A 12892-nucleotide genomic window follows, 5' to 3' on the forward strand; every position below is an offset into this window, starting at 1 on the left:
GCAGCATGTGCAGCATGTATCCAGCATGTGTCCAGTGTGCGAGTGCAGTATGTGCAGCATGTATCCAGTGTGCGAGTGCAGTCTGTGCAGCATGTATCCAGTGTGCGAGTGCAGTATGTGCAGCATGTGTCCAGTGTGCGAGTGCAGTATGTTGCAGCATGTATCCAGTGTGCGAGTGCAGTATGTGCAGCATGTATCCAGTGTGCGAGTGCAGTATTGTGACAGCATGTATCCAGTGTGCGAGTGCAGTATGTATCCAGTGTGCGAGTGCAGCATGTGTCCAGTGTGCGAGTGCAGTATGTGCAGAATGTGTCCAGTGTGCGAGTGCAGTATGTGCAGCATGTGTCCAGTGTGCGAGTGCAGTATGTGCAGCATGTGTCCAGTGTGCGAGTGCAGTATGTGCAGCATGTGTCCAGTGTGCGAGTGCAGTATGTGCAGCATGTGTCCAGTGTGCGAGTGCAGTATGTGCAGCATGTGTCCAGTGTGCGAGTGCAGTATGTGCAGCATGTGTCCAGTGTGCGAGTGCAGTATGTGCAGCATGTGTCCAGTGTGCGAGTGCAGCATGTGTCCAGTGTGCGAGTGCAGTATGTGCAGCATGTGTCCAGTGTGCGAGTGCAGTATGTGCAGCATGTGTCCAGTGTGCGAGTGCAGTATGTGCAGCATGTATCCAGTGTGCGAGTGCAGTATGTGCAGCATGTATCCAGTGTGCGAGTGCAGTATGTGCAGCATGTATCCAGTGTGCGAGTGCAGTATGTGCAGCATGTATCCAGTGTGCGAGTGCAGTATGTGCAGCATGTATCCAGTGTGCAAGTGCAGTATGTGCAGCATGTATCCAGTGTGCGAGTGCAGTATGTGCAGCATGTATCCAGTGTGCATGTGCAGCATGTATCCAGTGTGCGAGTGCAGTATGTGCAGCATGTATCCAGTGTGCGAGTGCAGTATGTATCCAGTGTGCGAGTGCAGTATGTATCCAGTGTGCGAGTGCAGCATGTATCCAGTGTGCAAGTGCAGTATGTATCCAGTGTGCGAGTGCAGCATGTGTCCAGTGTGCGAGTGCAGTATGTGCAGCATGTGTCCAGTGTGCGAGTGCAGTATGTGCAGCATGTGTCCAGTGTGCAAGTGCAGTATGTGCAGCATGTGTCCAGTGTGCGAGTGCAGTATGTGCAGCATGTGTCCAGTGTGCGAGTGCAGTATGTGCAGCATGTGTCCAGTGTGCGAGTGCAGTATGTGCAGCATGTGTCCAGTGTGCGAGTGCAGCATGTGTCCAGTGTGCGAGTGCAGTATGTGCAGCATGTGTCCAGTGTGCGAGTGCAGTATGTGCAGCATGTGTCCAGTGTGCGAGTGCAGTATGTGCAGCATGTATCCAGTGTGCGAGTGCAGTATGTGCAGCATGTATCCAGTGTGCGAGTGCAGTATGTGCAGCATGTATCCAGTGTGCGAGTGCAGTATGTGCAGCATGTATCCAGTGTGCGAGTGCAGTATGTGCAGCATGTATCCAGTGTGCGAGTACAGTATGTGCAGCATGTATCCAGGGTGCGAGTGCAGTATGTGCAGCATGTGTCTAGTGTGCGAGTGCAGTATGTGTCCAGTGTGCGAGTGCAGTATGTGCAGCATGTGTCCAGTGTGCGAGTGCAGTATGTGCAGCATGTGTCCAGTGTGCGAGTGCAGTATGTGCAGCATGTATCCAGTGTGCGAGTGCAGTATGTGCAGCATGTATCCAGTGTGCGAGTGCAGTATGTGCAGCATGTATCCAGTGTGCGAGTGCAGTATGTGCAGCATGTATCCAGTGTGCGAGTGCAGTATGTGCAGCATGTATCCAGGGTGCGAGTGCAGTATGTGCAGCATGTGTCTAGTGTGCGAGTGCAGCATGTGTCCAGTGTGCGAGTGCAGTATGTGCAGCATGTGTCCAGTGTGCGAGTGCAGTATGTGCAGCATGTGTCCAGTGTGCGAGTGCAGTATGTGCAGCATGTATCCAGTGTGCGAGTGCAGTATGTGCAGCATGTGTCCAGTGTGCGAGTGCAGTATGTGCAGCATGTGTCCAGTGTGCGAGTGCAGCATGTGTCCAGTGTGCGAGTGCAGTATGTGCAGCATGTGTCCAGTGTGCGAGTGCACTATGTGCAGCATGTGTCCAGTGTGCGAGTGCAGTATGTGCAGCATGTATCCAGTGTGCGAGTGCAGTATGTGCAGCATGTATCCAGTGTGCGAGTGCAGTATGTGCAGCATGTATCCAGTGTGCGAGTGCAGTATGTGCAGCATGTGTCCAGTGTGCGAGTGCAGCATGTGTCCAGTGTGCGAGTGCAGTATGTGCAGCATGTGTCCAGTGTGCGAGTGCAGTATGTGCAGCATGTGTCCAGTGTGCAAGTGCAGTATGTGCAGCATGTATCCAGTGTGCGAGTGCAGTATGTGCAGCATGTATCCAGTGTGCGAGTGCAGCATGTATCCAGTGTGCGAGTGCAGCATGTGCAGCATGTATCCAGCATGTGTCCAGTGTGCGAGTGCAGTATGTGCAGCATGTGTCCAGTGTGCGAGTGCAGTATGTGCAGCATGTGTCTAGTGTGCGAGTGCAGTATGTGCAGAATGTGTCCAGTGTGCGAGTGCAGCATGTGTCCAGTGTGCGAGTGCAGTATGTGCAGCATGTGTCCAGTGTGCGAGTGCAGTATGTGCAGCATGTGTCCAGTGTGCGAGTGCAGTATGTGCAGCATGTATCCAGTGTGCGAGTGCAGTATGTGCAGCATGTATCCAGTGTGCGAGTGCAGTATGTGCAGCATGTATCCAGTGTGCGAGTGCAGCATGTGTCCAGTGTGCGAGTGCAGTATGTGCAGCATGTATCCAGGGTGCGAGTGCAGTATGTGCAGCATGTGTCCAGTGTGCGAGTGCAGTATGTGCAGCATGTGTCCAGTGTGCGAGTGCAGCATGTATCCAGTGTGCGAGTGCAGTATGTGCAGCATGTATCCAGGGTGCGAGTGCAGTATGTGCAGCATGTGTCCAGTGTGCGAGTGCAGTATGTGCAGCATGTGTCCAGTGTGCGAGTGCAGCATGTGTCCAGTGTGCGAGTGCAGTATGTGCAGCATGTGTCTAGTGTGCGAGTGCAGTATGTGCAGCATGTGTCCAGTGTGTGAGTACAGCATGTGTCCAGTGTGCGAGTGCAGTATGTGCAGCATGTGTCCAGTGTGCGAGTGCAGTATGTGCAGCATGTGTCCAGTGTGCGAGTGCAGTATGTGCAGCATGTATCCAGTGTGCGAGTGCAGTATGTGCAGCATGTATCCAGTGTGCGAGTGCAGCATGTATCCAGTGTGCGAGTGCAGCATGTGCAGCATGTATCCAGCATGTGTCCAGTGTGCGAGTGCAGTATGTGCAGCATGTATCCAGTGTGCGAGTGCAGTATGTGCAGCATGTATCCAGTGTGCGAGTGCAGTATGTGCAGCATGTGTCCAGTGTGCGAGTGCAGTATGTGCAGCATGTATCCAGTGTGCGAGTGCAGTATGTGCAGCATGTATCCAGTGTGCGAGTGCAGTATGTGCAGCATGTATCCAGTGTGCGAGTGCCATACGTGCAACTGGCCTGCCGCCCAGGGCCCACAGTGTCCCAGATTTTTAGGAATGCCGAGTGGTGATGTGGGCTTAATAGGTTTGTGTGTCACGGTGCTCCTACCTGCATACCGTTGCTCCCAGGGTTAGGCTCCGTAGCATTCAAAGGAGCTGTAGTTGGAGGAATGAGCTGTCCAGACTTGGTAAAGTTCAAGTTTTACTTTAATAAACTTACATCCAGACAACACTTGATCTTTCTCTTGGCTTCAGCAGGTTTTAGGGTGCACTGGCATAGGACTAATCTCTGGCTTCAGTCTGGTTACTGGACTTTCTGGCAGTTCTGGTACCTTTGAGTGGGTGCCTTTGGCCATTGACCCCATTGTAATACTCAGTCTATGAACTGCCTGGAGCCGGGGTGCTCTACGTGCTGCTTCCCCTGGAAGGCTCCTTCTGCAGGAGGGGGGCGCTCCCCTGACTGTGCCATGTCTGTTCTCCTTACAACTCTTAACTCACCATAGCCCACTTCTGCCCAAAAAGGGGGGAGAATGGAATGGGAAGTTCCATTCTATCTATAGATCTCCCTCTGCCAGATACACTGCCACCTGCTGGACAACTATTGTAATACAATTCATAAGTTACACAGCACTGTTATTAAGGCACAATATCAAAGGACCTGGAATAAGTTATACAGATGACATTATTTGTTAGCCTATTAGAGACAGTAGCTAGGTGTAGGAATGGTAGTGCCCACTCTGGGGTACTACACATGTATCCAGTGTCCGAGTGATGTATATACATCTTGTTTTCAGAGTGTGAGTGCTGTGTGTGCGGCATGTATCCAGTGTGGCAGTACTGTGTGTGCGGCATGTATCCAGTGTGGCAGTGCTGCATGTGCATATATCCAATGGGCCAGTGCAGCTGCAATGTGTGACATGTATCCAGTGTGCAAGTGCTCTATGTGCAGCATGTATGCAGTGTGCCAGTGCTGTGTGTATCCAGTGTGCCAGTGCTGTGTGTTCGGCGTGTATCCAGTGTGGCAGTGCTGTATGTGCAGCATGCATTCAGTGTGCCAGTGCTGTATGTGCAGCATGCATCCAGTGTGCCAGTGCTGTATGTGTGGCATGTATCCAGTGTGCAAGTGCTCTATGTGCAGCATGTATGCAGTGTGCCAGTGCTGTGTGTATCCAGTGTGCCAGTGCTGTGTGTTCGACGTGTATCCAGTGTGCCAGTGATGTATGTGCAGCATGCATCCAGTGTGCCAGTGCTGTATGTGTGGCATGTATCCCGTGTGCCAGTGTGCAGAAAGTAAACCCATTGTATTTGTTTTTTTACTCTGTCGACCTTTAAATCTGGGCAGTTGTCATGAGTAAACCTTTATTATTCAGCACAGAGGCATGGAGAGAGGAGAGGGAATATTGATTTGCATTTCCAGTTCCAGCCAAATATTACATTTGTATTCCTCAGCAGAGCCCAGTGATCCAGACCATTAACCACAGCGAAGATCAGGCCGAATGGAGGTAACAAACCAATGGGATAGAAAACCTGTTCATAGAAGTGATGTGATGAAAGGTAACGATACCCAACAGCATTAACCCCGAAAGCTGCATCATTCACCATCAGCCTGACGTCCCCTGAAGAGCATCTCCTCCGAAATCTCTAACTTCACCTATTAAGATGTGGCTTGTGTCGTCTTCTCTTTCAGGAGCAGAAAGTAGGGAATTACAAAGCGAGAGATAAGTGGACATGGAGGGAGGTGAGAGGTTCAGGGATGTACATGGTGGACACATGCCAAGAACAGCTAATGCCTCCATAATATAGCCGGCCACAGGTAGTGCTTCCATCATATTGCCAGTCACAAACAGGGACCTCAGAAGATTGCCAGCCATAGACAGTTCCCCCATAACATTGCCAGACACAGGTAATGCCTCCATAACATAGCCGGACAGTCAGTGCATCTATAAGACTGCCAGCCACAGCAGTGCCTCCATAACATTATCAGACAGTCAGTGCATCTATAACATTGCCAGCCACATGGTGCTTTCATAGCAGTGCCTCCATAACATTGCCAGCCACACCAGGGCCTCCATAACATTGCCAGCCACACCAGGGCCTCCATAACATTGCCAGCCACACCAGGGCCTCCACGATATTGTTATTCACAGCCAGGGACCCCAAAATATTGCTAGCCGAAGACAGTTCCTCCAGATCATTGCTAGCCACAGTCAGTGTCTACATAACATTGCCAGCCAATCAGTGCAACTACAACATTGCCAGTCACAGTCAGTGTCACTATAGCTTTGCAAACCACAATCTCTGCCCCATAATATTGCCAATAACAGTAACTTTGCCAACTGATATCAATGCCCCCATAATATTTCCAGCACTGGAGCTACCCTAAAACAGCTGATCTGTGGAGGTGGGGGTGTCGGACACCCACTGAACTGAAATGAATAGCCTATCCTGAGGATAGGCCATCAATATCAGGATACTAGAAAACCCCTTCAAGGCATCTGTACCAGCCAGTGAGCCAATGTGATGTAGAGAATATAAGGTATGTTCACTTTTATTATATACTAGCTGAAGGACCCGGCTTCGCACGGGTATATTATATTTCATCTATTTCATTTAATGCTTGTGTGTGTCGTTAAAAGATATCGACAGTATCCCCCATAACAGTGAACTCCACAGTCTACCACCCATTAATACTGACCCCCCCACAGTGCCCCGCCACTTTAAAATTGGACCTCCACAGCAGCCCATCTCCTTAACTTTGACCTTCACAGCAGCCCGCCCCTTTAACAGTGAGTTTCACAGCACCCTACTCCCTTAACAGTGCCTTAACAGTGACCTCCACAGCAGTTGCCCCTTTAATAGTGGCCCCTGCCCCTTTAACAGTGACCTCCACATTGTCCGCCTCTTTAACAGTAACTTCCACAGTGCCTGCCCCTTTAACAGTGACCTCCACAGCGGCCTACCCCCTTAACAGTAACATCCACAGTGAACGCCTCTTTAACAGTGACCTCCACAGTGCCTGCCCCTTTAACAGTGACCTCCACAGTGCCCGCCCCTTTAAAGTGACCTCCACAGCGCCCGCCCCTTTAAAGTGACCTCCACAGCGCCCGCCCCTTTAACAATGACCTCCACAGCCCCTGCCCCTTTAACAGTGACCTCCACAGCGCCCGCCCCTTTAACAGTGACCTCCACAGTGCCCGCCCCTTTAACAGTGACCTCCACAGTGCCCGCCTCTTTAACAGTGACCTCCACAGTGCCCGCACCTTTAACAGTGACCTCCACAGTGCCCGCCCCTTTAACAGTGACCTCCACAGTGCCCTGCCCCTTTAACAGTGACCTCCACAGTGCCCGCACCTTTAACAGTGACCTCCACAGCGCCCGCCTCTTTAACAGTGACCTCCATAGTGCCCACCCCTTTAACAGTGACCTCCACAGTGCCCTGCCCCTTTAATGCTAGGGCTACATGGCGACATGTGTTTCGCGACATTTTGACTCAACAATTTGTATAATGATAGGCTATGGTGTTGCACTTCGACATGCGACATGCTGCCACTGAGACACGACAGTCGCAAAAAATCCATCCAAGATGGATGCATGTAGCAGCATAGTTGTGCCCTATGTGTCGTGCGACATTGTCGTCGTGTAGCCCTAGCCTCAAGCTGACCTACAGCAGTGAAGAAAAATGGCTGGGTTGTTATGGAAACATGGAGTAAAACTGTGTGTATGTGGAGACTAAGGGCTGCGAGCTTCTATTGGCTGATAAGGGACATGTGACCGTGTGTATGGCAGTTGGGTAATGAGGAGAAAGACTTGCTGGCTTGTATTGGCTAATGAGGGTAATTTTTTGGGAATATCTCAGGAACGATACGTCCTAGAGAGCTGAGACCTGGTCTAAAACCTCCCCGGACACCTGATGTACCTGTGTGCCAAATTTGGTGAAGATCGGTCCAGTCGTTTGGTCGCGCATAAAGAACAGACAGACAGACAGACAGAAACTCATTTTTATAATATAAGAGATTAACTTTCTCTTTAAAGTGAAAACATGTGATTGCAACATTGTGGAGAAGAGGCAGATTTGAATATGGAAAGAATGATCTGAGTATCTTTTCACAAAATAAGCACTAGAGGGCGCCCACATTCCCCTGCCTCCTCCAATCAGTATATTCTGCTCTCAGGATACGTGAAGTCACTAGATTTCACCCCGGCCTCCTGCTCACGGACTACACTGATGTAATGCGGTCCATCCCTGCTCCATGCTGCAATGCATGACTGCCTAAGGCTACTTTCACACTTGCGTTGTTGTTTTCCGGTATTGAGATCAGGCAGAGGATCTCAATACCAGAAAAAAAACGTTTCCGTTTTGTCCTCATGCATTCTGAATGGAAAAAGATTTATTCAGAATACATCAGGATGTCTTCTGTTCCATCAGCATTCCGTTTTGTCACTGCTGCAAGCTGCGGTTTTGTGTCCGGCCATAAAAACGGTAAAAAAACGGATCCGCCACTGAAAGCAATGTAAATCAATAGTGACTGATCCGACACCCATTGTCTTTCAATGTATTTAGTGACGGATCCGTTTTTTCCATTTTGATTTCACACAATCACATCCTAACGGAACGGATGCATCCTGATGTGCAAAATCAAAACGGATCAGTTTAATTCCGGTATTAAGATCCTCTGCCGGATCTCAATACCGGAATTAACAACGCAAGTGTGAAAGTAGCCTTACAACGTTCCGGCTTTCTACAGTGCTCCCTGGTGATGCATTTATGAGGAAACGGTCAGGGATCACCGAATAGATCCATCATTAGATTTTGTAGTGTTTGACATTAAATGCATCAAGTAGTCCTGAGATTAGTTGTACCGTAGCTTTAAGATGGCCGAGTATTTCTTCGTTAATATAGTATAACCCGATAAGCCAAATAAACCACATCTAAATTATTTTCTTCGTGGACTTGGAATAGGTTATGTGGGATGAATGATAATATTAAAGGGGTTCTGCAGTTTTTTTAAACTGAATATCTATCCTCTGGCGACCTGGCACAGAACTTGTTCTTCTCTTCCTGCAGCTAGCCACTAGGGGGAGCTGAATGCAAATACATTCTTACAGCTTCCATCGTAGTTGTATTAATTCCTATACACTGAGCTCCCCCTAGTGGTGGCTGCAGGCAGCTAGTTTTGTGATAGAAGAGAAGCAGGAGGCATTTATCACTGTATTGTTGTGAGTTTTCTGGTATAAATACATTGAGAAATATGGTGTTCAGAAGGAGTGCCATGTATTTGAACCGGTTTCACTTTTTCCGACATAAAAATCCAAAGACACCTTTTTTATTACAATTTGCATTTAATTAAAAAAATTCCATCTTAAAATTTAAAAAATGCATTGCACAGTGTTCTGCATTTCCTGGTAGTGATTGACGCATGTACATTGGGAAACTAGGACCCATACTAAGCTGTGCTACTTGGCCTTATGAGATCTGTGTAAGCCCCTGCCTAGACCCCAATGGAAAATCTGTAACATGATCCCCCAACATTCACAAGTCATTTAGGGTGCTGCTGGTCTATTCATATGGGGCAGAGACCTTCCGGGCCTCCTAAGGCTTCAGAGCCTGGGTGCGACAGCGACCTCTCTGTCTTTGTATATGCACATATTTTGTGTACTGTATGACTAGGGCTGACACCAGCAGCAGGCAAGCCTCGGCAAGGGCTAGGGCCCATAGGGTTTTGGGTGCCTAAAGCAATTTGGGTAAACATGCTGTTTTATACGTTAGTCAAACTCCAGACAGGGTAGACATGGGGCCCACTATGACTTTTGGTTACCCCATACGTCTGGAGCGACCAATCGTATTTTTCAGAGGCTCTTTAGAAAATAGAAGCAGAAACTCTTCATCCTTAGACTAGCCTTGAGATCCGACTAAATACTAAACGCTGTGCCCATGTCTTTTCTGTTAGTCTTTCCCGGCTTAAGTTGTGAGAGATGAAGATGGGCCATGGAGAAGAAGCAGTTGATCTCATGCCCTACTGCTTGAGGGGGCCCAAAGGCTGCTAGGTGGTATCATGTGTGATGAATTAGGGTATATGGATGGTGCTGTTGGAGAGGTATATTGCGCTGCACTGTATTTGTTCGCTAGTGAGGCCCTGACATCACCATGGCTTGGTGCCACGTAAGAAGACACCTATACTATTAGGTGTGAGGTCTGTGTGATGGCCACATTTCCTGGACCAACTGTGGTTTATATGACAAAGTCACTGCATCATTGTGCTTTATGATGCTGTGAGTTCCGGCCTGACCGTGGGTCTACTGTCCTGTACTCACAGCATCATGTCCCGATTAATCTGAGAAATGCATTCGTAACACGGACCATGTATCACGGACTGGACACGCTCCTCTGAAATCTGCCAAAATAGTACATGGAGCTTAAACGTATGCCTCTGGACCTGTATAGCACTTGTGCCATTTTTGAGTATCACCTAACATCTGGAGATGGAAAAGCGAAATCTATATCTTCAGTGAATTTTTTTCACCCATAATAAAAAGTGGACCCCGAGTCCTCACATAAATATAGAAATAAATGCAGACTATAGATCTCTGGACATTCATTACCTGCATCGGAAGTCAACTCACCGCTCGGCTCATTGTAGACTGGGCCACCGAACAATTTCAGGAAAGAGAAGAATGGGGAGTCGTGCAAAGGTCACAGCGCTGAGGAGCTCAGGCGCATTCTGTTCCATTATATTTTAGTCTACAGGCTCCATTCTTCATTTTCAGCCCCCTGAGATTAAAGTTTGCAACCTGCTCCTAGTTTCAGATTTTTCATGTGTGGTTGTGTCTCTCCAGGACAAGAATGGCATTAAAAAGCATCTCTGGCACACAAACCCCATCAGTATGCATACAATATCGCCCTCCACCCCTATACTGCAGAACAATAGTGGCATGCTTGCTGTCACGGCTGAGGATGGGGAAAACCCTCAGCCGTGCAATGCCAGGTGATGTAGGGCTGCTCGGCCAGGAGAACAGGATAGGGAGCAGGTCACCTCCTCACGCATCCCTAACCTGACCCTAACTCCTAACCTGCATGGGCCGACCTTGATGGTAGGAGGACCCATGCGCAGGAACCTCGGAGCCCTGACTTACCCTCCGCAGATCCCTGAGCTAGGAGCTGGGTAAGACGACCTACTCCTCCTAGGCACGGAGGAGCAGGAGTCTCAATGGCCAAGCTGTTGGGAAAAGGGGAACTCAAACAGCTTTACGGGAATGGCAGGCGAACGAGAAGTTTCACCAACCTGCCACAGCCTTGCTGACTGGATCCCTGAGCAGACAGGAATCCAGAACCGTAAGCTGCACCAAAACACACATAAGAAGGTCCCAACAGAACGTAACATAGACATCACATAAAACATAAAGAGACATTCAAAAGGACAATATCTTTATGACCACAGGGGTGGCTCTCACTGGCAGGTAATATGCACAGGAGGCTGCTCCAGCCAAGCATGACTTAAGCAACCTACTGAGCCATGCCAAACACCAAGGTTATATAGGCCAAGAAGCCACACCCCACAGTCGGACACACCCAGTGACATCACACACACACTGGGAAGGGAGTTAACCCTTCCAGCACCACAGAAGGGAAACACCACTTAAAGGAAAAGTGTCCAACAGTACCAACACACTGTGGTTGTTGCCGCTGGCAACGACATGGGTGGCAACCGTGTCCTGGGAGATAGCCCGGAGGTCGGGACACTGCCACCACATGTACAGACAGCCAAACGTTGCCACGGGCAACCACAGTGCAGGAAAAGAGTCAGTGTACACCACACATACTACACAGAGTGCACACAGACCTACAACACAGTGAACACAATACACACACCTAACATAGAGGTTGCTAGGTGCAACCGCATGCACAGCAGGAAAGCTGCCACATACATACGTTGTCAGCGGCAACCACAGATGAGGCAAATACCACTGCCCTCATCTGTGATTGACAACAAAACAAAATCGCTGACCATCGCATGCGGTTGGAGAGTCACGGTCATACCCATGGCCGTGACACTTGCTTTACTTTACCATGACCCACACTACTCACCTAAATAGGTGAACTACGCAATCAACACGAGACAGAATATAAAAGTGGAGAGACAGCATCAGTCAGAGACAACATCGCTACGAGTCCAATACATCAGAGCTCCTCAAGCTTCGCTAGTGAATCCATGGTGGTGTCAGAGCCTCACTAGCGAACAAATACCACTATGCAGAACAATATACCAGCCCAGTACCCTCATTCATCACACATAATACATCCTAGCAGCACAAAATCCCTCTCCAACAGTACCAATCAAATACCCTAATTCATCACACTTAAAGGGGTTGAACCCGGACATTCCTCCATCTTCACCCCGGCAGCCCCCCTGACTTTAGAATCAGAGCAGTTCATGCTCCGATGGAGATCCGGTGACGTATCGGGGCTCTCCATGGGGCTGCCAGGAACCCCGGTGACGTTACCGGCACCGATGGGCGGGATGTAACGCTGCCCTAGCCAGTAAAACGGCTAGGGCAGCACTAAAGCCTGCCCATCAGAGCCAGTGACGTCACCAAACACACTGCCGTGTGTTATTGAAAACAAAAGAGCCCGTGCCCTGCGTGATTTAGCGCAGAGCAAGGGAGCGCATCGGAGCATGAGATGCTTCGATGCTAGCCTCAGGAGGGCTGCCTGGGTGAAAATAAGGGTATGTCCGGGTTCAACTCTGAACCCGGACAACCCCTTTAATAACCCCTAGCAGCACCAAATACCTCCCCCAGCAAAACCAGCCAAACAGCCTTATTCATCACACATATTAACCCTTAGGGGCATTAAATACTTCTCCCAGCAGTGCCAAACAAAAACCACAGTGCAGAATCACTAACAGCAGCATTGTCCCCCTTCTCACCCTTCCTACTATTACAGCTCTGAGCATGCCCTTTCTGATACAGCTCTCCCCCTATCACAACTCAGGGGTGTATCCTTTCTGATACAGCTCTCCCCCTATCACAGCTCAGGGGTGTATTCTTTCTGATACAGCTCTCCCCCTAGCACAGCTCAGGGGTGTATCCTTTCTGATACAGCTCTCCCCTATCACAGCTCTGGGCATGCCCTTTCTGATACAGCTCTCCCCCTATCACAGCTCAGGGGTGTATCCTTTCTGATACAGCTCTCCCCCTATCACAGCTCAGGGGTGAATCCTTTCTGATACAGCTCTCACCCTGGCACAGCTGAGGGGGGTGTCCTTTCTGCTGGAGCTTTCTCCCTGTAACTGTCACAGTTTCTAATTGTAGATATAGCTGGTGGCAGTTGAAGGATGAACTGAGCGTGTGTG

Source organism: Bufo gargarizans, chromosome 1, assembly GCF_014858855.1.
Source record: "Bufo gargarizans isolate SCDJY-AF-19 chromosome 1, ASM1485885v1, whole genome shotgun sequence".
NCBI classification, from domain to species: Eukaryota; Metazoa; Chordata; class Amphibia; order Anura; family Bufonidae; genus Bufo; species Bufo gargarizans.